Raw genomic sequence first — 25399 nt, 5'->3', positions numbered from 1 at the left:
AGAGCTATTTTAAGATTTTATGCCAATTTGTGCACAACTAAGCATGAAATAGAATACATATTTCAGAAAATTTCATGCTGTGAAGTGACATGAAGGAGGTGCCTTCCTCCTTAAAGTGTTACACTCATAGCAGATTTGTGAATAGTGATGGGGGCCATCGTTGTATACCAAGCACTGTCCATGATCCTATTATAAGTGTTCTATAAAATGCAAAGGCTAATAAGCAGCAAGGCAGCAAAATGCTGAAGCATAATTCTGAATATGTGAATAATTTTGTGGAAGTTAATAGGAGCACTCATATTCCTTGAACAATCATAACAGCTGCTCTGGAAAATGATTGCAAAATGCCACTCTTGTTCTTGGCAGGTCTGTGCCCTGTGTTTATTCATAAACACAGCTGTTTAATATTAGATACAAAAGTAAGCTTCTCATTGTTTTATTGTTGTGAATCCTGTAGCTTTGGGAAAGTGATCTGGATCAAACACTTAAACAGCAAGCCAGAGAATTTATTACTGAAAGAAAGAAACATTTTTTTAACTTTCTTACTTTACTGATTTTACTTTTTCCCTTTGGAGAAAGTCCGTGTCATTTCCGCTTATAGAATTACTTCCAAATTTTTGTTCTAGGAGAGAAGTTGCTATAAGTCTGCAGTACAGGTACAATGCACAGAACAAAAACACTGATTCTGGCCAATTTTTAATGTTGTGTTTGATTTCTTAAACATAGAATGGTTGAGACTGGAAGGGGCCTCTGGTGATTGTGTAGTCCAACCCCTTGCCCAAAGCAAGGTCCCTCAGACCTGCAGGTTGCTCAGGACCTTCTCCATCTGGGTTTTGAATATCTCCTAGGATGGAGACTCCACAGCCTCCTGGGCAACCTGTGCCAGTGTTTGACCACTTTCACAGCGAAAAAGTGTTTCCTTACATGTGAATGAAACCTCCTGTGTTTCAGTTTGTGCCTATTGCCTCCTGTCCTGTCACTGGGCACCACTGAGAAGAGCCTGGCACCATCTTCTTCACTCCCTCCCATCAGATATTTATACACATTGCCAAGCTCCCTCTTGTACCTTCTCTTCTCCAGGCTAAGTAATCCCTTTTCAGGAGCTGCTTTGGAGCTGTTGTCTTCACAAAGGTGAAGTACTGTTGACTTTGGTGCTTGTGTGAACAGCAGTGGGTCCCAGATCACAGCTCTCCATGTATTTGGAGTTCAGCAGGAATAATGATCCCTTTCATTCACAGCTGTAGTCTTTCCAGTTCAGCAGAAGCTATTGCCTGAATCAAAGCTCTGCCACTGCCAAAGGCATCTGCACTTCTGCCCCAGTTCTGGCTTACTTCAGGATCAACAGAAACCTGGAGCACTTGCTGATTTCCAGTGTTGAGCCTCTGTAAGGTGTAAGGCCAGGAGCTGACCTGAGAAACTCATTTTCCTCATTTTGATGACAAAGAAGGCAGTATAGTCCTGTAGGCATAGACCTGGCTCCTAGGCTTCCTATGTTACATGACCATAGGATGGAAAGGAGAGTTTTTTCTGGCATAGATACTCACTTTGGTATTCAGAGTCATGCATTTATGGACTATGCCTAAAAGCTCTGGACCAGGGACTGTGAAGCACCCATTAGTTGCAGATGGGTAAAACAGGATCCAAAGTAAAACAGGGACATTAAAGGCCCAAGTTGCCATTGAACACTTTACCTTCTTCATTGTACCTCTATACAGAGTAGCAAAAACAGTAAATGGTGCTCCCAAGGCCAAACTCACCTCTAATTCATTTCTCTATGCACACTCTGCATCTTTACGCTGTTCTGTAGGAAAACACATTCTGAGATTTCCACAGAGGAGAAGAGTTTTTATTAGATTGTTATATCTGTCTGCTGACCCTAGACAGAAGTAGGAATTAGCATTTAATATGACGAACTGTTAAGCTTATCCAGCAGAGACACAGAAGGAAAAAAAAACGTTTTGCTTTCATTATTTTTGTACTTTAAAATCATTTATCCTTGGCATGTAATTTAGAAAATAGGGTATGATGACTGTTGGTAATTGCCTGTATTTTCTGTGATCAGCGTGTGTAGTGTTCAAAATTGATGTTGCTAATTAAATAATAGAAACAGGAACCAAGAGTTAATTGCAGTCTGTGCAGGTTGCCCCTCAGGTGTTTTGTGTCACCTGGTAATTCTCAGCTCATTAGCAGAAACAAAGTCAATAAATGTTTACAGAACTGGAAGCAGCTGGAGAGTTACAAAATCACCATGTCCCATAGAAGCTGTGTGCATGTGAATGTGTGTGGTCATGGTCATGGTCATGTTCCAGATCACCAGCATGAGCGAGACATTGATGAATTGAAAAGCAGTAGAAAATTACAGCCTGCATGTCGTTCTCTCTGTTGATTACCAAGATACAAGATATAACAACTGAATTTTACCACCTCCCTGACGTGGCTATACAGCTTCCAGTCAGTTCAGAGGTTGAGTAGGGATTGTATTCACATAACCTTAGCCTGCATGTTGTCCTGGGAGTATCTGTTCACTTGGTTATCAGATGTGAACCTTGACTCACTTTCTGAGTCACTCCTTTTAAAAATGTATTTCTTTGCAAGTGAACTACATAAGCTTTTCCAAGATTTGTATTGTTTTATTTTTAGCCATATTAAGTACATGATGTTTAGGTGAACTTCACCTGAATCACCCAGTGCAGCTGACCGACCTTATTGTTTGTCCTGTCTTCCCTGATTCTGAGTTACCTTCAATCTTCTGTGTTATCTTCAAGCTTCTGTATGACTTTGTGTGGCTCAGCAGATCTCTAATAAGGATGCTGACTAGCACAGAGTTAGGAGGAACTTTCTGAAAGAGGTCATCTTTTCCAGCATATTTACAAGTTTACCTTTCTACTTGCTCTTTCAGCATCCAATGTGATTACTTTTGGAATGGAATATATACAATACACATCACGCTACTATCACCCCTTGATTTCTTATCCCTCAAAAAACCTCTAGAAGTGGTTCCTTCTTTCTTTTCTCTATCATTATGAAAATTTTGCTATCTCAGTGTGTATCCCTGTTGATATTTAAACAAAAAACCTTAAGTAGACTTAAGTCTGCTGGCCCTAGATGTCCACTGATAGTTTTTCTTCCTTTAGCCATTGCCAGCAGTTCATGTAGACTTTTTCTTCCTGTTGCACTATTGACATGGTTATCTAAAGAGATGAAAATTAGCCTTATTCACAGAAACATTTCTATTATTCTATTTCTAGTCTTTTCACAATCTTTGCAGTTTTCTTCATGAGGAAGAATTTTGGGTTTTCATAAATGGGGAATGTATAGATGTCAGCACTTTCTGGATTTGAAAGCAGTGCAGCAGGCATTCCTAGAGGGCCAGAGCATATTTGTAGCTCACAAAGTATTTCTCTGTCTCTCCTAAGAGGCTTTTTAATTGTGGCCATACTCAGCAGAACCATTTACAAGTTGGAGCTGTCATGGGCAGACTATCTTTTCCAGATCTGTGGGATATGCGAGACGAGCCTTAGGCTGGGGTAGCACTGCCACGGTCACTGTTTTCAGAATTCAGAGCAGCCTGCAACTGGTTTTGCACTGTGGATAGATGGGCAGCCCCAGCCTGAGGTCATATTTATTATGCATCTCTTTAGGAAACCCTGATTTATAACCTTTTTATAGAGAGGGAACTCATATCCAGAAAGACAAAATTAATGGCACTACAGAAGTGCAGATATCACTAATGGTGTGAAATTATCCCCTTAATCAAGTTTATTTAATGGAATTTGAATGTTGGAAGAAAAGATGAGTGAAGAATTCCCACTGGGGAAGCAAACTGGATTGATAACGTTAAATCTGAATTCCCAGTTCTCCTTCTGCATTTCCAAGTTTCTAAGCCACTTTGTTACTGCTTCTCAGAACCAGCTGTCATCATCTACCTTCCCATTATTTCAGCTCTGAACCAAGAATGGCACTGCTGCTTTTCTTTATATCCAGATGTGATACTTCTTCAGTCTAAGTAGACAACCACATGCTCTGCTAATAATTAAAGGTCTACATGTGTTCTATTGTACTTGAAGTTTGAATACATAAATATCTTAAGGATATGACCTTAAAAAGTCTCATATATCCAAGTAGTCATCTTCCATAAGGATGTAGAGACTGTCAACTAGCAGCTTCTTTCTTGCACAAAAGTTTTGTGAAAAACATCTTTAAATAACAAAAATTGTCGGCTTTCTTAGGTAGGTGTATACTCTCTTTTACTAAAGCATCTCAAAATATTCAAATTAAAAAGCTTTGAGTCACTGAATGAAGATTTGGATTTTTTACTTACATAAATTGCAGAATGGTTTTTCAAGTAGAAGATTAAGTCTATTTGGACTCCTACAAAATCGAAAGAAATTATTATTTATTCATTGCATTTTGCAAAATATTTTTGCAAATGCATTTTTCTCATTTGTGAGCTGCTCTATGATCTGTCTAATCTATATATGAACTGTAAGTGCAGAAGACAGAGGAGAAGAGACAGAAAACAGAATCACAACGAAATTTAAGAACTTCACAGTTGCAGGATTGCAGCTTAGAATCTCTAATCACAGTCTAACTTTAAAAGACTGATGATTCATAAATATGTTTTCAAATTATATTAGGTAAAAAAAGACACCATTCAGCCGACATGACAAAGTTCCCATCTTACTCAGGTTATGCAAATAATTTAAATGCTTGTCTTGTATTTTGCATATTAGTTATATAATATATTATGATGTCAATTAACTGCAAAAATTGTTCTTACAGAAACAGAAGAATCTTTAATGGTACATAATATAGGCTTGAAACAGAAAAGAACATACATGAGGAAGTGCGTAAAAGTAACTCAGGATGAAGTACATAAAAATAACTCAGATTCAGTGATCTTTGTAAATTATATACAGGAAGTCCTCTGTTTCTGTACTTTAAAATCTATGTAAATGTTAAAATTTTGGACCTTTGTCAGGGTTAGAAGACTAACATTTTCTGACATAAAGTATGAAGAATAACCCCAAAACCTGGAAAATGAGATAGTGAGGGACATTGGCCAGAATTCTGTTGGGTGTCCAAATCTTCGTTTTTACTTATAAAGTTGACATTACGTACCTTCTTCATGTTTGTAAGATAAGCACTTTGCCGTGATGAACTTCTGTTTCTTCAGACCTAATGAATACTCTTAATCCCCATCGCTAGATCCTTTGGTGTGCTCACATGAAAAGAACTACAAATGTAAGCTGAGAAATATTATTTATTACTAAAGTGTTCTTTCTCCTTACATCCTTGCTCTCCCTGTCACCCAGCATGACATAAACCCTCACTGTGTGTTTGAAATTGTTTAGGAAGAATACAAGCAATCCTGCATATAGCAGAGGACACACCATACCAGACCATGTTACACCTGCCTGACAAAAAAGACCTGACCCAGGAAATACAATGTATGCAATAGTAAGGGAAGAAATAAAATTACCATATGGATGACCAAAAGATGTTAATACAAATAACAACAATACCGTCTATTACAAACTCATGCTTTTGGTTAGATCAGTGTTGCAGCTGTCTAAAATACCTCTCAGGAGATGCATACCAAGTAATTCGGCAGGAGTTGCTTCAGTCTTCCAGGGGGCTAGTGAGCTCTTGTTGAATGCAGATCCTGCTCTTTGCCTCACTTGCCTAACATAACTTTATGTACCTGTTTGCACAGATCTGTAATGACGATGAAAACATCCCTTCTGTACTCTCCTTTTCTAGCAGGACACAGGAAAAGCTGCTGCCCACCTGCAGTGTTCTCCCAGGGGAATGCGCCTCAGGAGGGCTGGGACTGGTTATGTACCTGCAGGAATATCTGGCAGTGAAAGAATGGGATTTGCTTTCCTTTCAGCTGGCTTATAAACATCCCCAATTAAGGCAGATTGTCCTGGTTTCGGCTGGGATAGAGTTAATTTTCTTCCTAACAGCAGGCATAGTGCTGTGTTTTGGATTTAGTAGGAGAAGAATGTTGATAACAGGCTGATGTTTGTAGTTGTTGCTGAGTACTGCTTATGCTAGTCAAGGACTTTTTCAGCTTCCCATGCTCTGCCAGGCGCACAAGAAACTGGGAGGGGGCACAGCCAGAATAGTTGATCCAAACTGACCAAAGGGCTATTCCATACCATATGACGTCATGCTCAGTATATAAACTGGGGGGGGTTGGCCGGGGAGCAGCGATCGCTGCTCGGGAACTGTCTGGGTATCGGTCGGCGGGTGGTGAGCAATTGCATTGTGCATCACTTGCTTCGTGTATCATTATTATTATTATCATTATTATACTGTTACTATTAGCATTACTATTTTACTTTATTTCAATTATTAAACTGTTCTTATCTCAGCCCAGGAGTGTTTCTCACTCTTACTCCTCCAATTCTCTCCCCCATCCCATCGGGGTAGGGGGAGTGAGCGAGCGGCTGCGTGGTGCTTAGTTGCTGGCTGGGGCTAAACCACGACAGTCCTTTTTGGCGCCCAACGTGGGGCTTGAGATAACAACAGATTAATCAGAGTGTATTAAGGAGTCTGTTAACAGTTGCCGATCACGATATTAGTTCTTCTGATCTGCACCATGTTCTTTTTTTTGCAGCACGCGTTAAAGCTTGCTGTCAGTTTGTGTAGTGTGCTATGCTCTGCAGTGATTCATGATCTTTTGCTTGGGAGGCTCCTTATCAAAACCCTGACCTTGAGCATTCTTTGGTATTTGGGTTTCATACAGAAGTCACTACTGTACTTCGGGTACTACCTCATAGAGAGAGTTAGCAATTATACTTCTTACTCCGAGAGGCTTGTTGTGGAGGAAATACAGAATGGCACCTTTGCTGCTTTCTTCTATGATGTTTCCTCCTTCATTACAACAACTTTCCTGTATCTTGAACACCCCTGGGCAGTTAAGATACTTCTATTGATAATTCTTGGGAATGTTGTTTCCATTTTGATAAAGGTCAGTAAGCAGTTTAAAAATACCATCCAGAGATCTACCCCAAGGCTGGATAGTTATGAGTGGCAGGGTGTGTGGGATCGTATGCGCAAGTACCTAGGGCAGTGGGGACCTCCAGTGTTTTGGAACTTCACCCCTGAACAAGTGCAGAATCCTGAAGAATTAGTAAAGTATTTGGAAGAAGTATGTTGTCACCCTGGTAGCTCCAGAGAGACACAAATCATTGCAACATGCTGGGGACTGGCCCATGCCTATCGAGCCGTGGTCAACGCTAATCAGTACCCTCAAAAGAAAGAGAAGGTCTCTGGACCTGATAACAAAACAACAAGCACTGTGGCTACTCAAACCCCCACTACAGGCCCTGCGGCTACTCCAACCCCCACTACAGGCCTTGCAGCTACTCAAACCCCTGCCCCAGGCACTGTGGCTACTCCAGCCACAGCCATGAGCACTGCGGCTACTCAAACCCCAGTGACAGACACTGTGGCTAAACCAGAGAACCAACCTGCGCCGGTATCAGTTGCCCCTATACAGAAGAAAAAATACACGAGGAAATCAGTTCGTTTAGTAAGGGATGAAGATGAACCAGGGCCATCACGAGAACCAGAGGAGGAAGAACCCATAAATGAGATGGTGACCACCCGATCCCTATCCCTGAGTGAGCTGCGAGATATGCGAAAAGATTTTGGTCGTCATCCAGGCGAGCACATCATCACCTGGCTGCTCCGATGCTGGGATAACGGGGCCAGTAGCCTGGATTTAGAGGGTAGGGAAGCCAAGCAGCTGGGATCCCTTTCCAGGGAAGGGGGCATTGACAAAGCAATTGGAAAAGGGGCAAAACCGCTCAGCCTCTGGAGGCGACTTCTGTCAAGCGTGAAGGAAAGGTATCCCTTCAAGGAGGATGTTTTATACCGCCCAAGCAAATGGACCACCGTAGAGAAAGGTATCCAGTACCTGAGGGAATTAGGCGTGCTGGAGGTGATTTACAGTGACCTGAATGATGAGCGGTTAACCAAAGACCCAGATGAAGTCAGGTGCACACAATCCATGTGGCGGAAGGTGGTACGGAGCGCACCAGCATCGTATTCCAACTCGTTGGCAATACTAGCCTGGAAAGACGACGAGGCACCAACGGTGGATGAAGTGGCTAGACAACTCCGGGACTACGAAGAAAAGCTCTCTTCCTCCCTACGGGCCTGTGTCTCGGCTGTGGAAAAACTGTCTGAAAAAATATGCCAAGAGTTCCAACAACTCAGAGAGGATCTGTCCTACTCCCCACCTGCACGGACCAGTGTCTCAGCCATTAGGAGTCAACGTCCCTATGCTCAAGAGAGAGGATACAGAGGATACACACCACGGGGCACCCTGTGGTTTTACCTGCGTGATTATGGAGAGGACATGAGAAAGTGGGATGGAAAACCCACCTCAACCTTAGAGGCACGGGTGCGTGAATTGCAAGGAAAAACTATTAGAAAAGGCGGTTCTCCCAGGAAAATTGCAGCTCCAGTTTCCAGTGAGCAGTTCCCGAGACAGAGTAAGAGGGCTAATTTTACTTCCGACCTTGATCAGGGAACTTTTGATTCACATTTACAGGAAGTGAACAGCGAATACTGTGACCAGTGTTAGAGGGGCCCTGCCTCCAGCCAGGTGGAGGAAAGGGACAACCGGGTTTACTGGACTGTGTGGATTCGATGGCCTGGAACGTCAGACCCACAGGAGTATAAGGCTCTAGTGGACACTGGTGCACAGTGCACGCTAATGCCATCAAACTATAGAGGGGCAGAACCCATTTGTATTTCTGGAGTGACAGGGGGATCCCAACAGCTCACTGTACTGGAAGCTGAAGTGAGCCTAACTGGGAATGAGTGGCAAAAGCACCCCATTGTGACTGGCCCAGATGCTCCGTGCATCCTTGGCATAGACTACCTCAGGAGAGGGTATTTCAAGGACCCAAAAGGGTACCGGTGGGCTTTTGGTATAGCTGCTTTGGAGACAGAGGAAATTAAACAGTTGTCCACCTTGCCCGGTCTCTCAGAGGACCCTTCAATTGTAGGGTTGCTGAAGGTTGAGGAACAACAGGTGCCGATTGCTACCACAACTGTGCACAGGCGGCAATATCGCACCAACCGAGACTCCCTGATTCCCATCCATAACCTGATTCGTCGACTGGAGAGCCAGGGAGTGATCAGCAAGACTCGCTCACCCTTTAACAGTCCCATATGGCCAGTGCGAAAGTCTAATGGGGAGTGGAGACTAACAGTGGACTATCGTGGCCTGAACGAAGTTACACCGCCGCTGAGTGCTGCCGTGCCAGACATGCTAGAACTTCAATATGAACTGGAGTCAAAGGCAGCTAAGTGGTATGCCACAATTGATATTGCTAATGCATTTTTCTCCATCCCTTTGGCAGCAGAGTGCAGACCCCAGTTTGCTTTTACCTGGAGGGGTGTTCAGTACACCTGGAACCGACTGCCCCAGGGGTGGAAGCACAGCCCCACCATTTGCCATGGACTGATCCAGACAGCACTGGAACAGGGTGAAGCTCCAGAACATCTGCAGTACATTGATGACATCATTGTGTGGGGCAATACAGCAGAAGAAGTTTTTGAGAAGGGAAAGAAAATAGTCCAAATCCTTCTGAAGGCTGGTTTTGCCATAAAACAGAGTAAGGTCAAGGGGCCTGCACAGGAGATCCAGTTTTTAGGAATAAAATGGCAAGATGGACGTCGTCAGATCCCAATGGATGTGATCAACAAAATAACAGCTATGTCCCCACCAACTAGCAAAAAGGAAACACAAGCTTTCTTAGGCGTTGTGGGGTTTTGGAGAATGCATATTCCAAATTACAGCCAGATCGTAAGCCCTCTCTATCAAGTGACCCGGAAGAAGAACGAATTCAAATGGGGCCCTGAGCAACAACAAGCCTTTGAACAAATTAAACGTGAGATAGTTCATGCAGTAGCCCTTGGGCCAGTCCGGGCAGGGCAGGATATTAAAAATGTGCTCTACACCGCAGCCGGGGAGAATGGCCCTACCTGGAGCCTCTGGCAGAAAGCACCAGGGGAGACTCGAGGTCGACCCCTAGGGTTTTGGAGTCGGGGATACAGAGGATCCGAAGCCCGCTACACTCCAACTGAGAAAGAGATACTGGCAGCATATGAAGGGGTTCGAGCTGCTTCAGAAGTGGTTGGTACTGAAGCACAGCTCCTGCTGGCACCCCGACTGCCGGTGTTGGGCTGGATGTTCAAAGGGAGGGTCCCCTCTACACATCATGCAACTGATGCTACATGGAGTAAGTGGGTTGCATTGATCACACAACGGGCTCGAATAGGAAACCCCAGTCGCCCAGGAATCCTGGAAGTGATCATGGACTGGCCAGAAGGAAAAAACATTAGAATATCACCAGAGGAGGAGGTGACACGTGCTGAAGAGGCCCCACTGTATAATAAATTGCCAGAAAATGAAAAGCAATATGCCCTGTTCACTGATGGGTCCTGTCGTCTCGTGGGAAAGCATCGGAGGTGGAAAGCTGCTGTATGGAGTCCTATACGACAAGTCGCAGAAACTGCTGAAGGAGAAGGGGAGTCGAGTCAGTTTGCAGAGGTGAAAGCCATCCAGCTGGCTTTAGATATTGCTGAAAGAGAAAAGTGGCCAGTCCTTTATCTCTATACTGACTCATGGATGGTGGCAAATGCCCTGTGGGGGTGGCTGCAGCAATGGAAGCAGAGCAACTGGCAGCGCAGAGGCAAACCAATCTGGGCTGCCGCATTGTGGCAAGATATTGCTGCCCGGGTAGAGAACCTGGTTGTAAAAGTTCGTCATGTAGATGCTCATGTACCTAAGAGTCGGGCCACTGAAGAACATCAAAACAACCAGCAAGTAGATCAGGCTGCTAAGATTGAAGTGGCTCAGGTGGATTTGGACTGGCAACATAAGGGTGAATTATTTATAGCTCGGTGGGCCCATGATGCCTCAGGCCATCAAGGAAGGGATGCAACGTATAAATGGGCTCGTGATCGAGGGGTGGACTTAACTATGGACAGTATTGCACAGGTTATTCATGAGTGTGAAACATGCGCTGCAATCAAGCAAGCCAAGCAGTTCAAGCCCCTTGGGTATAGTGAACGATGGCTAAAATATAAATATGGGGAGGCCTGGCAGATTGATTACATCACGCTCCCACAGACCCGCCAGGGCAAGCGCTATGTGCTCACCATGGTGGAAGCAACCACTGGATGGCTGGAAACATATCCCGTGCCCCATGCCACCGCCCGGAACACCATCCTGGGCCTTGAAAAGCAAGTCCTGTGGCGACATGGCACCCCAGAAAGAATTGAGTCAGACAACGGGACTCATTTCCGAAACAACCTCATAGACACCTGGGCCAAAGAGCACGGCATTGAGTGGGTATATCACATCCCTTACCATGCACCAGCCTCCGGGAAAATTGAGCGATACAATGGATTGTTAAAGACTACCCTGAGAGCAATGGGTGGTGGGACGTTTAAACATTGGGATACGCATTTAGCAAAAGCCACCTGGTTAGTCAACACCAGGGGATCTGCCAATCGAGCTGGCCCTGCCCAATCAAAACTTTTACGTACTGTAGAAGGAGATAAAGTTCCTGTAGTGCACATGAAAAATATGCTGGGGAAGACAGTCTGGGTTACTTCCCCCTCTGGCAAAGGCAAACCCATTCGTGGGATTGCTTTTGCTCAAGGACCTGGGTGCACTTGGTGGGTGATGCGAAAGGATGGGGAAGCCCAATGTGTACCTCAAGGGAATCTGATTTTGGGTGAAAATAGCCAATGAACTGAATTGTATAATATTAATTGCTTTATAATACTGTATGTTATCTCTTAACTATATGTTATCTCTTAACTGCATGTTAATATAATAATATAGTAGGTTAATATTAAGTATATAATACTATATATTATGATTGCTATATGCCGCATCAATGGTATTGCAGTAAGAATTGCCCAGCCTAAGGAAAATGAACTTTGATGAAACCATGTTGGAATGAGAACTGACTTCAGCATGCAACAGTCCAACACTGCACACCACCTGTCCTGCTCTGAAAGACTGTGATGACAGATGGAACCCAAAGTCATGGGCTAAATGAACTCAATGGACATTTTAGAGGGATGGGCCATAGACGAAGGGAATGATATCTGTGTGTATATCAAGATAGGGAAAGGGGTGGTGATTAATTGGAACACATTGGAAAGGGGAGGGCCTGTGCATGACGTAGATGGTATAGAATAAGGGGTGGATACTGTCCTGGTTTCGGCTGGGATAGAGTTAATTTTCTTCCTAACAGCAGGCATAGTGCTGTGTTTTGGATTTAGTAGGAGAAGAATGTTGATAACAGGCTGATGTTTGTAGTTGTTGCTGAGTACTGCTTATGCTAGTCAAGGACTTTTTCAGCTTCCCATGCTCTGCCAGGCGCACAAGAAACTGGGAGGGGGCACAGCCAGAATAGTTGATCCAAACTGACCAAAGGGCTATTCCATACCATATGACGTCATGCTCAGTATATAAACTGGGGGGGGTTGGCCGGGGAGCAGCGATCGCTGCTCGGGAACTGTCTGGGTATCGGTCGGCGGGTGGTGAGCAATTGCATTGTGCATCACTTGCTTCGTGTATCATTATTATTATTATCATTATTATACTGTTACTATTAGCATTACTATTTTACTTTATTTCAATTATTAAACTGTTCTTATCTCAGCCCAGGAGTGTTTCTCACTCTTACTCCTCCAATTCTCTCCCCCATCCCATCGGGGTAGGGGGAGTGAGCGAGCGGCTGCGTGGTGCTTAGTTGCTGGCTGGGGCTAAACCACGACACAGATGAAAACGAGATGCCTGAAGTTGTGCACATGAATGTGACTCTGGCAGCAGAGGCTGATCAGCTCTTGGAAAAATAAGTGATACCAGAGTCACCGAGAGACAGAAACAGGTCTGTTTAATATGGCAGGCTGTGTTGATGAGAGGATAAAATGGCTTGTGTGTAGATACAGACTAATTTTACTAAGTAGGTTTTGTTTAATGTGGCAAATATGAAACATATGTTTATGGAGTTGAACAAAGAATTTTCACTCATATATTCCTGTATCCTGTGACAAGATGTAGATGAAGAATTGAGGGCAAAGGGGTCTCAGCTATGACATTCAGCTTCAGTGATTTTATTTCTCTTGTTTCTTGCAGTACCAATTTGTGGAAAAATCACTACTGAAAAAAAATCACATTTTGGAAACCTTTTTGCTACAACAACAGAGAATATTTAAGAATGTTTACCTTCCTCTTGATGTTTCCTTTGCTTAAAACACTCAGATTTCTTTAAAAAATGGTTTTTGGGTTTTTTTTTATTTTATTTTCCTCTTTTCCCTCCCATCATTTAATTATGCAATTTCTGGAAGGTTTTCTGGGAAAAATATTTATATTTAATGGGAAAAAGATCATAGAAACAAGAAGCTGTAAAAGCCGTTTAGTGTTTCTTTGTTCATCCCAGGGTGGGGTGGTTTCATTTTATCATCCATTATTTTTGTTCAGCTTTGTTTCAGCTGGTGAAATGAGCATTCCTCCACTACTATAGACAAAATCTAATGATGAAGCTGGTAAGGCAAGTTTGTCGGTTTTAGTTCTAACTCAGAAAAAGGGCAGAGGAGGGATTATTTGACAGACTGAGGATGAGCCCTGCCAACCCTGATGACCTTGGCAATCAACTAACGCGTTAGCAGTAACCTACCACATTTATCCTTGAGGTAACACACTACCTTGCTGCTTTGGTCAATTAGTAATGATGGTTTCTGGATGTCCAGAAATCTGTGAGCACATGTACAGGGCAAACGTCTTGCTCTTGCACAACTGATCCAGCTTGTTCTGGTGAAGCTGAACTTGCTGCTGCTGTGTGCAAAGCCACGACAGCAACGTTGTGGTAGAAATGGGGCTGAGCCTTTTGCTGTACACGTCTGGTGCTGTGTCATGCCATCCTGTTGGGTCATGTAGTGGGACTACATCCTCACGTTGAGTCGCATGGTAGGTGCTGTGCTGTGCAGGGCTGACAAGAGCAGGGGTTAATGGATATAATATATACATTCAGACTGCTGCACAACACTGTGGCTTCTCTGTCTTTAGAGGAGTGAGAGATGGGACATGAGAGCAGTCCAAAATGTGTGATTGGCCAAGCACTGTGTAAAGAGAAGGGAAAATGCAGCAAGGAAGTGGAAAGTGAGGGTAGTGCAGGAAACAAAGCTCTTTCAACTTCTCCAGTAAATTCACATCTGCATCTTCGAATGTGTAGTGCATTTTCAGTCCAGCACTAATGGGATCCATTGAGTTTGCTCCTGCGTGCTGACCAGTAGTTGTGCAGGCCTGGCACGTCTGTGTTTAGCTGGGTGCAGAGCTGCCCCGGGGGCAGCCTGCATCTCCCAAGTACTCATATGAATTTCAGTGGGATAAAGTCAGTGGATTTGCTTCCCAAAAGTGTTTGCTGGTTAGGACCCTTTGCAAAATGAATTTCTGTCTTATCATGGCTAAATGGAACAAGACTTTGTAAATGACAGATCAGCAAGACATTTTCTCAAAATAAGCTAAAAACCAGTTGCTTTCATCAGACGTTGTGTATAAAAAGTAGACAACAGTAGCTGCAGTCTCCAATGAAATTCCTGTCTTTCTCTGCATGATACTGTCAAAAAAGTATAATATACAAATATACAAATTTAAACCATGTTCCTCCACTTTTCCTGAGGCTTTGTAGCTTTTTGTTTTGTTTTGCTTTTACACTTAACTTCTGAATGTGTTTAAGTAGACACACCTCCGCCGGTAAATTTAGGCCCTAAGTGTTAGCTGTATACCAACTGAGATAGAAAGCATACAGCCTTTTATTAACAAGCATAGATGCTGTCGCTGTGTCTCTTTTCTGGGGAATAAGGTAGATGTCCTGGGGTTTTTTTATGAAGTCTGAAAGCCCTCTTGACGTCATTTGCAGGACTTGTGTTTTGACATGACAAATATAACACAGATATTACTCTGGATCGGAGCCATACACTCGGTTTCTGAGAAGTTGAGTATTTCTTCCCAGGCAACTCTTCCTGCTCACACAGAGCAGTAGCCACAGAACCACCGGGAATCTCCCGGGTTTCCAGAGTGCAGGAAAGAGGCAGGAAGTGTGCATAAAGGTGCACTCGCTGCATTTGTACAGAGGAGCAGTATCTCCCAAACACAAATGGCACTGGTTGTGGTCAGGTGGGGAAATCTGGAAGATTACTTCTTGTAAGTTTAAAGAATATTGTTAAAAAATAAGAGAGAAAAAAAAAAAAGGAAAAGGAAACCTCACCCACCAAATTTGCAATGGCTATTTTTCACTGAAAAGATTATGAATTACTTTGCTTTGGTGTATGTGTGAGAATGAGAGAACTGCATGCAAACAGTTTTTAATATTCTCTTTTAAGGGTGGTCATTTCTGAGTATAAAAGGGGAAAAAAAGGCATTTTTCTCATTCTAAACATCTGAGGCTGGCTTTGACAGCTGTGTTGCCTGTTTAAAAAAAATGAACACAGAATGCTCTTCTGATCCTAAACATAAAAGAGACAAATCGAAGATCCATCAGTCAGGCTTTGCCTCCCTGTCATTTTAGAGCAGTAATATCCCATATTACAAGGCAGCACAGCTTCTTCATCTTTGACCTCACAAGTGGAGGCGTCTCTAAAGAAAAGTCCCCCAAATTAGACTGAAAGCCATTTTCTAAAGCTTGTTCTCTACTGGTTAAATCAGAAAGCTCGTCCTATATTAGGACATCTGGGATGCAGTACATGTGTCACATTTCCAAATACAGAAATCCAAACCTTGAGCCGCTGGTCAAAAATACAATATTGTTATTAACAGGAATCATTGAGGTAAACCACTCCTTAAATCTCCAGTGAGAATTGGTGTTAGTGTTTTCCCTTAAGCTGTGCCTTCTCTGTTCAGTACTAGACAGAAAAGGACAATCCTTTGTCTGCCCAGCTGCTCAGGAGAAGGGGAATTTGTACCTCGTAGCATCCGAAATACAGTCAGTATTAGCAGCTGCAGGAGGTCGAAGATCCTGAGACAATTACCAGAATCATGTGATTGTCTTTTCACCTGCTTTCCAGTTTCTGAGCTTATAGGATTCACACACAATCATTAATGGTTCTGATAAAACTTTGAGAGAAAGGCACGTACCTAGTCATATGAATCCATGACAGGATAAAACCTAAAGTAATGCAAGTTTTGTCTAAGAAAAAATGCAGGTCTCCAAGGGTTTTGTTTGATTTTGCTTAACTTTCCTTCAAGTTCCTAATAGTTAAAGGAATGTAAGGCAGAAATTACAAGGGTGCCTTGTATTCTCTGCACTTGGTTTATATGGGTTTGGAGTGCTAAATTATCCAGAGGGAAGTCAATGATAAAAGTTTTATTCCAATAATGTGAGATTATGGTGATGATTATAGCTGTAAATGAACTTCAGTAGGCCAAAAGGCTGAAAGCAGATAAAGACCCAGAACATACTGGTGAATTGTGTCACACTAAAGACCCCTTGTTTTGGATATTTGTTTTCTGAAAACAGGATCCTGATGTCTCAAGAGCTGAGGTGTAAAAATCTCTTCTTACTTTGAAAGTCTTGTCTGTGGTAGACAAATAATCCAGACTGTCCTGGGACAGGGGCTGCAATCAGGAATCACACAAGAACAGTGTTTTGTGTAAATATCTTGCTTCCAGTTGAGCCAAATATATTTTTTTTTTTCCCAGGTGTATTTCAAATTTTCCTCTTCATACACCCAGGAACCGTAGAGAACTATGATTATGTGAAAAAAGGGGAAGCATTTGCCTCTTTCTACAGCATTCCCATTGTGCGTGTTGAGGCAGCTTTTGCTCATCCGAAACTACCAATAAAAATTGTCTCCGAAAATAAATGCATGTGAAAGCTAGGACATCAGCAGTACTGAAATCTTACTTTGATTTTCAAAGCAAAGAGAAAAGTTAGTAAGGAGAGTAAATCAGTTGGGAGTCTTTTGGCCACGTAATTTCCTGAAAGATGTGGAAGTTGCTGTATTGTCTTAGGTTTCCAGTTTTGTTCTTCATTAGTGTGCTACAAACTAAATTTAAAAATCTTAAGATAAAAAGAAAAGGATGATTTTGGGGAGATTTTTTTGTCTGTCATTTTTCTGGAAGGCATTTTGATGTATTGAGGACCATTTTACAAAGTTGTAACAGGAAGTTAAACTTCAGTAACTAAGAATTGTTTGAAACATAAAACTAGCTGAAATGAGGGTTTTACAAAGGAGCAAGGAGAAACAATTATTGGTTCTCTGGCATTTTGGGCTTTATGCTGGCTGTACCTAGAGATTTAATAATTGGACAGAAAAAACAAATGTATTCTAAAGCACTGTGCTGAGCAGGCTCAAAAGGGTCTGTTTGCTCTGAGGATTACAGCTGGCTTTGGGATGATGAAATAGGATGTGACTGGTACAATCATGCTGTGCATAAAAGTTGTACCGGACATAATAGCACCATGCATTTCTTTTGTAATGGAAGGAATAATTTTTTTGCTAATATTGAATAAGGACAGATAGGACAATTTTATGGAGCTCATTATGCATGCTCCTCAAAGAACAAAAAGGTTGAAATAGTGTTCAGCTGAGCTCTTCCAGCTCTCCTTGTGTTTCTTCCTCTCTGTGTAATATTTTGTGCTTTTCCATCATCTCGTCCTTTCTACCATAAGGGAGGAGGACAGGGAGGGGTGGATGAAGGAAGGAAAAAGCCTAGAAAACTATTGGGGCTTTGAAATTAATATCAGCTGTTATTTTAAGAAAGCTGAAATAATTTGTGATGAAGTAAATCCCAGTCCTTGAAGAAATGCAGCACCAAATTAAAAAAAAAAAATACAGGAATTAACTTTTGGGGGCAACATTAAAGTTATCTGTGAAAGAAGTTGAAAAGTTCTGTCCTACATAGCTGCCCCCCATCTTCTTAGTACCGTATGTAAAATCCTTAGTTTCACAGGGCTCTGTGAAACAGTCAGATACTATTCTCCCTATTTTATAGACAAAGAACTGAGGCAGATTAACTGAGACAGACTTGCTAAGGCTAGAGGCACAGCAAAATTCCAGCCTCTCATCCTTGCTAGTAATCAATTTGCAGTAATTGCAAATGTTCCCAGCTTAGGACTCTTTAAAATAGATGTAGTATTGTTGTGACCTATTTTTTAAAAAGGAATAATATACTTCCACATGCAGGAGAAAACTGTCTCCTTCCACCACTAGGTACTTAATGTTCCCCCAGGTGGTGAAGCAGAAAGTTCCATCTGTCCCAAAGAAACTCTGGAAAATCAACTACGATGTCCAACAGAACTACCACAGCCTCCTGCCCCTCTCCTTCCCCTTTCCAAAGGGCTCCCACAGTACAGAGACCTTCTGGGATTGGTATTGTGTAATGACAAGGCTGTATCAAACTTGTGTCCCATGGACAATAGATAACTTTTCCTTCCCCTCTCTTACACCCCCTCAGCAACGACGAGCATGCATCCCATGGACATTTAGGACATGGGACTCTGGAACCCCCTCTCATAAAAGGTCCCATTAACTTTACTGGGCTCTGGATAAGGTTACGCCCTTATTGAGGTGGGGCTGTGGGATGGTAGTCTCATACAATCTATAGTTCACTAGTTGTTTGGAAGCTGTACATACTTTCTCACTTCCAAATATATAATGCATGATTAATGCATTCATGATACCATAGGAAAGACGTAAAGGAAAAGGAGAAATAAGTACAATGAGCAGTGAGAGGACAGTCTAACCCACACTCTCAGTCTGTCACACTGCTAAATACATCACATTGTGGTACAGGAATGAGTGTCATGACTCAGAAGCCAGGAGAATGAAATAACCTGCCTTCTGAGACTTCTTTCAGAAGAAAGATAGAAGACTATTCTGTGTCTTCTCATTAGATCTGATCAGTAAATCCACATTAACTTTTGACACGGTGGTATCAAATGACACTGAAAGAGTTGACCCTTTACCTTTGCTAGGAGACTGCAACCACAGAGATTAATGCAAAACATAGGACTGATAGAAATCAAAGTGTGTGTCTTGAAGAGAGGCATTAACAAACCATATCCTTAATAGGCTGAATGCATTCTCATACACTTTAATCATCCATGAAGGTCATGGAGTCTTTCTATAGCTGACTGACTCACTGCCCAAGTGCATGTAAAAGCTCAGCGAGGGAATCTTGGACAAAAGCCAGACATCACAGATGGAGCTTTTCTCACTCTTGTGTTGGTGCTTCCTACAGAAGTGGTCAAATCAGCCCCAAATCAGCTGATCTCATTTGAGAAATTAGTTCTTCTCCCTGCGAGAAGTGTAAATCTGTCACATAGCTGAGACAAACCAGTTTAGTCATATCACCCACCCACCTCCAGAGTAGCTTTGCCACTCTGAACTGTGGATGCCAACGGAGCGCCCCGGCCTCACCTCAACACCTGGTATGGCGTCTTTGTCCTCTGTGATGCAGCAGTCTCTAGGAACATCCTTGGCTGGTACCTACATGTGCAAACAGGACTTCTATGAAACCCAGTATCTAGTCCAGGATGATGGCCAGCACTCAAACCTTCCAATATTAAACTGAGAAACTTACCCTTTTATTGCACTGGGGTTCATCTTGGTTTCTGATAATCCAATGTTTGGCTTCAACGGTATGACAAGGTTTGTAGTATCTCTTCTGTACAGTTTTCAGGGACAGTAGTGACTTTCAGCATCCATCTAAGCATCTAGCCCTTTTTCTGCCTCTTGTTCAGTTTTTGGCCTCAGCCACTTCCTGTAGTAAAAAGGTCTGTAGATTAATTGCAGTGTATGAAAGACTGCTTCCTTCTATAAATTTTGATTTTCTCATATTTTAGTGAACATTCACTTGAAAATCAGTATGGGGAGGAGACCATACAGCCTTCTTAACTAATTAGATTAACCCTACATTTCCCATTAGCGTTACTTCTGTCTTTGATTTCTTTCAGAGAGCTCATAAAATGCATAAATATTTAAATGTGTATGCTTTCATGAAAAATTGATCAAGAGCCAAAATTGTTCTTTAATGCTATATGAGAAATGCATAAACCCAGGAAATATTATGCTTACTTTAAACAAAGATTTTCCATAAAAGACATGAGGTTTTTTTTTTTCTCTAGCACAAATGTGAGTGAATTTGTACAATGTCACATCTTGAGAAGCAGCATCCAAATATACAAAACTTCCCTGGACTAATCAGGACTGAAGCAAAGTATCCCATTCCTATCACTTTTTCCTAATGTTTATACGGAACCAATTTAGAGTTCTTTTTCTCATGATCCAAATACTCTTTCACAGGCTACATGTGAAATTTGGAACTCTTTGGCAGATTGGCGTATTCTGCAGCCTTGGTGTCTCCTCATTAGAACATCAGTGGCTTAAACAGAAGCATGTTCCAGGTCCAGAGCGTTTCTCAATGCTTTTCAGTGGTTCTTGTAAATTCAAACATATGCCTGTAATTTTTCTATTTCAGGTGATTTTCGCTGCGCTTTTGTAGAATAGCCAAGGCTCCCCGTCACAATTCGTCAGTAAGCACTCTCTGACCTTAAAAGTATTTAAGTGTCCCAGGATTTATATTTCTAGTCACATTGTGTTTTAGCAGAAATATATTATGTATGAATTTAATTAATTAATCCTTTAATTAATCACCAAGAATAATTGATTTTTTACTCAGGAGAATTTTATCTTAGTTTACAGACATAATTCAAAGCTTAATGGGTACATCATAGAAGGGTGGGTTTCTCCTCTTGAAGAAAATAGCAGTGTAGATGGAGAGGTAAATGGGAGAGGAGAGAATGCCACCTCAGACACTGGTTTGTTTAAGGGCAAAGTGCCTTTGGAGGCTCGTCTTGGCAAAATGCTTTGTTCTACTTGCATAATGCTGACCTGCATCAGAAGCTGAGCACACGCTGGCTCCCATGCAATTCATGGACTACACGAGATGCTAAACCTGCTGTGAGCCATGGCACACAGAATATTATAAAAGCCAAAATCGTCTGTGGATGTGTATTAGGCCACCTGAGCCAGCCAAAGGGGCTAACCTGATATCCAGTGCAGCTGCGATCTGAAGTTCTTGAATGGCAACAGGAAGGCAAACCTAATGTGGTTTAGGCGAAGAAAAGAGAAAATGCAGGTATTTTCACAATCTGTTGCCAGGTTTTTTTGTAGTCTTGTACCCAAGCTGTAGAAACACAGCTCCAATAGTTTCTTTCACCTTTGCTCCTGATAAATACATCCTTTTTTGGTTGTAGAGCTGAGGCTGTCTGATGAGGGTGGCAAGATGAAACACAGTGACACTAATAATGTGTAGTCACTGTCACTGTACAGGCAGCAGAGCATGGTGCTCAGATGGAGAGACCCACAGCCCGGCCACAGTCCAGTGTTTGATTTAGCACAAAACCCATTTTATAGCATTTTTTGTGACTTTCTTAAAACATCAATAACTAAGTGGAGCACAGGCAGGTAAGACAACACTTTTCTGAGCTTTGCCTTTTGTTTGGCCTAAGTAAATAGGGGTGATTATTTTTATTTTCTTTTTTAGAGCTGCCTTTCTTCGGTTTCAGCACAAAATAGAACTCTCTACCCAGTGGCCCTTAAGTTTGTAAAATTCCTAGTATGTATAATTTGCTGATTTACTTTTGATCTTTGTTCATAAAAGTATTGTGAAGACTTATACTTTAACCTTTAACCTTCTTCATCCTTGATTATTTTTCTTCCTGTATTTTCAGGTTAGTTGGAGGTTTGAGCAAACACCTGTGGTCATAGGGTCAGGAGGAGTTTAGAGGGGAGTAACCAATGTATAGAAATGGTATATTTGAGGCTCATTGCAGAAAGGATATCACTGATGATAAGGAAAAGATAAGAAAGGGAGGCATCTCTGAATTTTTCTTGAGAAGCAGAACCTGGCTTGGCAAATTATAATTTATTGTAATATGCTAAACATATGATTTCAGAAACTGTGTTATACATTATTCCCTTTCATGTTCGTTTTTTCTTTTCTCTTTAACATGAAAATCTTTATCAAAAAGCCCCTGTAGAATCTCAGTTGCGAATGGTCTTTGGTGTTTTTCTGTGCTGAGTTTCCTTTTATGGAACTCTGTCTTCCCAAGCTTTCCACTACAAGCAGAAAAGTCCTTCCCTTCAAACTACCTGTTTTGCTTGGATCAGATAAACCTGGAAACTGTTGCTACAGTTGCAATATCCAGGTCGGTAATTGCTCAGGGAAATGAGTCCTCCAGGGTGTTCGCCTCTAGGCTCAACAAGTCACTATTGCCAACAGCGGTAGCGGATTCAAAATTGTAAACTCCTTGGGGAGTAGGTTGCAATCCATGATAAACACTGCAGATGAGCAAAGGGTAAATGATTAGTGCTATCTAACTGGGGTGCTTCAGCACTTTCTTTTCCAAAGCAAAAGGAGCAACTAGAGGAATACAGTAAGAGATAACTTGTGTATCTATGCTAATGATTTAGTTTATTTATTTCTATGGATTTACTTTACAGAGGTTAATTTCATGTTTTATTGCAGGTAGTGTTAGAATACATAATGATTTCATCTCTGTAATTATAACCTGTAAGTGGCCGGACAGATTTCCATTCTAAGAGTGATTCTTTTAATAACAGTTTATATTGTTTGTCTAATGTACAGGTATTGTTGCATTTGTAGTTTGTCCATTATCAGTTTTCTATCCTAATCTCTTACCTTATGGACAACACAGTCAACACAGTGCCTAGGCATGCCGTCAGAATGGCACAATAACATTAAAATATTAAAATTTTAATGATGTTTTAGAATTTTTCTACTGATAGGAATCATTAGGACTTTATTTTTTCTTTCTCTTCTCTGTCTTCTTTCTTTTTCTTTTTCTTTTTTTTTTCTTTTCTAACTAACTAACTTTTCTCAACAAAAATTGTCATAGTTAGGACTTTGCAGAAAGGCAATTTTGTACCAGACCCTCAGGTCAGACTTAAATTTCAGTCACCTTTGGGATGGTACATGGGAGAGTTCAGAATTTAATGCCCCCAAGTGTTGCCTTCATCCCAGATCTTGATAGTGTCAGTATGGGTTATTGTTTGATAACACTTACGTAGTTGAGGAGACCCATTGCCTTTTAGCACTGTGTAGGCATAAATTAGCCTGGATCTTGTCAGAAGGAACTTGGGAAAAGAGTATAATCTTGCCTTGTTCCTATCATTTTCCAGAAGCATCCAGAGTTTGCCACAGGATACTGAACTTGATGTGTCTCCAGTCTGTTCCACTCCTGCTTTATGCTTTTATGAATCCAGTATAAACAAGGGGGTAACAGAGAGCACAGAGCACATTTGTGATGTGCTGCTCACTGTAAAGCAGATACTCTAGGAGTCCCATGGATCATTTCTATACATTATCTTTCACTGACTGAGTTAGAAATCCCACTCCTAAAGTGCTAACTTTCCTTTTGATAGGAAGAGGCAAATGCACTCTCTTGTGCTGCCTGATGTAAGAAAAAGCAACCTGTGTTACTCTTACTTAATTTTTACTATAATTACCAAGGAATTAAGCTTCACAGTAACACCAGCAATTGAGAAGCAGATTCCTTCAATGGACAGGAAGGCAAGTTTCTTATAAAAAATGTGAGATTTTTCTTCCTCAGATACTTCTTGGGGTTTTTTTAGATGAATAGTCACAAAAAAAAAAATCTTTATTGCTGCACAAGAAGCACCCTGAGATGAAGCTTAAGGACAAATTTCTTCCCACCCACTTAGGAGGTTTCCTAAAAGGGTCTTGAAATCTCCAGCTGCCAGGCCAGGTGAGCTTTCTAAGCAGGTTGTTGCCAGACCAACAGAGTGAGTGCTGTCGTCTTCAGGCTTCCCCCAGCACCACCAAAGACAATATAGATATAGCTGTTAGAGAGACACATGCACTGTGCAGCCTTTTATGACTATTTGTTATAGGACATGGTGGACCAGAATCAGACCTGGTAGGAAGAAATGTGACTCTCCTGAAGATAATGGAGTTTCACCACGTTTTATTGTCCCTGGATATGATGAACCACAATCCCAGCATACTAAATCTGTAAGAATTTATTACCTCCTTACAGGCTCTTTAAGATCCTCTATTTCATCTGAAGCTGGATATTTTTCTGGCTGTTTCATTTCTGTGTCTTTTTCAGTGAGCTCTTAACACACTATTTAACATTTAATGTGATCTGATCCCCGGCTCAAGTATGTTTTAGTGAATGTATTTTGATTTTATGCCTGCTAATTTTGCTCAGTAACAACAGTTAATGTTATCCCCATAACTCAGGGTCACTCACTTAGACAGGCAGTTTCGCGCTCTTTATACCATCCTGATGGATCTCTAGGGACCCTCATGACAGCCTTCCTATTTCAGCAACAACTCCCTTTCTCATTTACCCTCAGACCAGGCTGTCAACTCTCAGTGTAGTGGCAGCTTTACGGCTCCAAACCAATTCTCACTCAGGTGCTCCGTGGCCAGAGAGAGCCAGTCTGAGGAACAGAATAAATGGTGCTTGGATCTGTTAGATCTCCCTGTCTCCCCTCCCAAGACATTTCCCTGTTTCAATGACAAAGCTGGAACAATTTTGTAGCCACTCAAGTTGCCTGTCTAATTCAAGAAGAAGCAAAGAGAAGAAGATTTTTCATTTTGAAAATGCCAGGGTAGAAATGGTAATTTAAATTGAAGAATCCTATAATACTTCCAGCTGAATTAAAGCTCAGCTGTGTGGTGAAAGCAGGTCTCAGTAGATGCATCAAGACCTGACAATCCCATTAGTGTAAAAAAATGAGAAAAAGTGGAAAAAAATGAAAAACCCTAAGTACTGATAGAAAAATCAATTTGACTGTGGAATAGGAAAGCAAATATTTTATGTCTTTACATCATAACTTACAAATACTTACTTATAAAGAAGAACAACAGTCAAAATGTGTACTGCTGTTTTTCTTTGAGGAAAAAGTTGCCTTTCTTTCAAGACCAGAACCATATTCCCAATGTGATGTCTGACCCATGGATATTTGGGGGTTTTTATGCAGCTCTGGTTAGGAAGGAAGAATAGTTGCTTGGATCCTCAGAGAAACAAGCTGCTCTATGACCTTAAGTAGAATGTTTAAAATAAAAAACCTTTTTCAGCTCAAGTCAACTGGCTCAGTCAGAACTTACTAATCTCCTAAGTCAGAAGTTGCCAGAAACATTGTAAGCCTTCTGGGACCATCTGACATACTCCTCTTCCCTCCCTTCTCCACTACATATTGACTGCAAAGGGGATATGGAAGTGAACAAAGGGTCCCCAAAGTACCACATGGAACTATTGGCCACCAGGTGTCACGTGAAGACGCCATACCTGGG

The 25399-nt window shown here is 41.8% G+C and overlaps 1 protein-coding gene across 1 annotated transcript in view; it reads left to right on the top strand.

Moving 5' to 3' along the window:
* PTPRR (protein tyrosine phosphatase receptor type R) overlaps positions 1-25399 on the top strand; it is a gene marked incomplete at its 5' end in the record, with an annotated part of 150320 nt that overhangs the window by 46806 nt on the left and 78115 nt on the right. The window lies entirely within an intron of this gene.

The sequence above is a fragment of the Pelecanus crispus genome, chromosome 1 (assembly GCF_030463565.1).
Source record: "Pelecanus crispus isolate bPelCri1 chromosome 1, bPelCri1.pri, whole genome shotgun sequence".
NCBI lineage: Eukaryota > Metazoa > Chordata > Aves > Pelecaniformes > Pelecanidae > Pelecanus > Pelecanus crispus.
The sequence above is the reverse complement of the archived record's forward strand: the minus strand, read 5'-3'. Positions and strand labels throughout refer to the sequence as shown.